Consider the following 3,096-nt stretch of genomic DNA (forward strand, 5'->3'; position numbering starts at 1 on the left):
AAAAAAAAATAAAAAAAAAAAAGAAAATGTGAATCAAAACTACAAGGGATACTATCTTACCCCAATTAGAATGACTATCCTAAAAAAATGAACACTGCTGTGGATATGGAGAAAAGGAATTCTTATACACTCTTTGTGGGAATGTCAATCAACACATTCATAATGGAAAAAACTATAAATGTTTAAATAATTAAAAGTATTTCACCTACTCCACTTCTGGGATATATTCAAAGGAAATGAAGTCAGAATGTCAAAGAGCTGTCCATAGGCCCATGTTTTTCACACTGCTATTCACAGTGGCTTTAGTTATGGAATCAACTCTTGGTGCCCAGCAACGGATGCATGAATAGAGAAGGCGTGATGGGAATATTATTCAGCTACAAAGAAGAATGTGGTTTTGTCATTTGAAGCAAGTGGAAAGAAGTGGAAGATATTGTGTTAAGGAAAGTAAGACAGACATAAAAGACAAATACCACATGTTGTCTCTCATATGTGGAAGTTAAAAAAATGTTGACCAGAATGGAGACTAGAAGTTATTCAAGGTTGGGGGGGGGGAGGATAAAGGGAATCTGAATTTGATTGGTACACACTGTATCCATGTACTGAAATATCATACTATCCCATTAATATCTGTAGTTAATACTTGGTAATCAGAAAGATTATAAAAATTGAATGCAAGTTTTTGTAAGTATTCCATTTATCTATTCTCAGCATAAGTGCAGGAACATGTACATTAGGTCAAGCTTGCTGATATTGCTATTAAAATCTAAATCTAAATGACAGGTTGATGACATGGCAGATTCTCAAGGTCCCTGGACCTTCTCTTCTCTATCAAAAGTTATTAGTGGCTCCTCCTGGTGGAAAACTTTGTTGGCTATTTTCATAATTATCCTGTTGATTTGATTCTTTGGCCCCTGCATACTTAATTGTTTTATCCCTTGTCTCCTCCAGACTTAAAGCTGTGCATCAACCCAAGACAGGACAGCCTGGTGCCTGTCGGGGGCCTTTAGATAGACCCGCCGTGGAGCAGCCCTGACTGCTGATCACAACTGCAACCCTCTTCAGCTCAAAGTAGCTGGATCAGTCCTCGTAGCAATTTGGAGTACTTCTTCAGAGGTGGAGCTATTATGGCTAGCGATCGGTAGGAATATTGTGGGCAGTCAGGCAGGGCTGGGTCCCAGACAGGTCAATGCAGAAGACAGTGGTGGCTGGAGTGTGTGTAGTGAAGGCCAGGCTTCAAGAGAAAGAACTGCTCACCCATACGCTTGGCCTAGGGATGAACAACAGTGACTGATGTTCTAAATAGGCATCAATCACCTTGGAGTGCAGGACCAAACCTCCTTAACCCACCCCTTGCAGGAAAGTCCTTGTCTGCCTATGTGCACTTGCTCTGTGACCTGTTTCCCCACTTGATCCCATTTAGGCAATATTAACCCAAGTGATTCTAGCTGTACACTTATTGGTTGACTGTAGTTTTGTCCTGCCTCATCCCCATCCTATGATTTGCCATTGGATCAATGTTATCTAAGTGACTATACTTGCAATCTTATTGATTGATTATAGTTCTGTCCCACTTTAAACCCTCCTCACCTTGTGGCTGTGCTCAATAAAGCACTCTGGAAAAGCAGGTTTCACAGGTAACCCACTTTCTAGGCCCCCTTCTGTTCCTCTTAAACAGAAACAGTTTTTCTCTCAAATTTTTCCTACTCTTAAAAGTTTTAAATCTACATACATTTCTTTTTGCTGTTTGACTTATAAATTTCTGATAGAGGTGTGTTAAAATTCCTTTTGATTATGGATTATCAATTTCACTTGATTGCTAGATTTTGCTTCTATGAATGTCAATCTTTTGTTTTTATATATAAGTTCAGGATTGTGATACCATCTTGGCTGGTTGTTCTTTTTATCACTATACATTGTGATTATTTTTGGTTCCTATTAAACTTTTGTTTTCAAATGTTTGGATCCAAATTAACACCTCTAACCTCTCTTATTTTAGTTAATTATTGGTGGAACTCTCCACCCTTACTTTTAAACTTTCTGCATAATCTTGTGTTAGGTATTCTTTATTAAGCAATGTAGAGATGGAATTTATTTGTGAGATTCATTCTAAGAACCTGTCTTTCAATATATAATCAATCTATTAAAATGATTATTGATACATTTGGACTTATTTTTAGCATAGTACTACATTTGCATGCTTTAAATACTGCCTTTTATCATTACGTCTTTATGTTTTCCTTTTTATCTTGGATTGCAAATAATTTATGGCTTTTTTATTTCTCTTCTTGCTTCAACACTATAGAATATATATCTGTTCTTTTAATGGTAATCCTTAATATCTAACATACATAATTCTGTACATAATTTTTAGCAACTTCTATAATTATGCAATATTTCTTTTTTATTATTTCCTCATTCATTGAACACCAAATCTAATTCCAAATCTTGTACTTATTACATAGAATTTTAGTTTCAACTTTTTTCAAAGACAATAAAAGTTTTCTTAAAGAATTGATCAATTTTAGAAGTCACAGAAAAAAAAAAAAAAGGAGCCAGGGAGATGGCTCAGTAGAATAAGTGCTTCCCTGGCAAGTGCAAAAGCCTGAGTTCAATCCCTGGTTCCACTAAAAAACCAAAAAAAACAAAAAACAGAAGTTACCATTTTTGATAAATTTCCTTTCTTCCTTCTGGATTTATTTGCTGTCTGAGCAAAATTTGTTATCCAGTAGCACTGTTGAGGAAGTTGTGTGGGGGAGTAAATATGCCCGTCACTGTCATATGTTGAGAAATAGCTATACTTTGCCTTCATTGTACCTATGATTGAAGTAGGTAACGTCCTGATTTTCTCTGAAAATTTAAAAAATTTGACATTGTTCTTTATAATTTATGACTATTGAAAAATATGGGTTTAGTCTGCATAAAATTTTTAAAAATATGCTATATTTTATTTGCAATAGATTGAATATCTATTTTTGGTTTGATCTGGTCTTTTTTTCCTTATTGGAAGCTTTAAACAATTTTTCTTCACTTTTGTGATTTCACTGTGGTGTGTCTAGCTATATCTTTATTTATCCTATTCAGTGTTTTTTTTTT

This window comes from Octodon degus, unplaced genomic scaffold (assembly GCF_000260255.1).
Source record: "Octodon degus isolate 3935 unplaced genomic scaffold, OctDeg1.0 scaffold00010, whole genome shotgun sequence".
NCBI classification, from domain to species: domain Eukaryota; kingdom Metazoa; phylum Chordata; class Mammalia; order Rodentia; family Octodontidae; genus Octodon; species Octodon degus.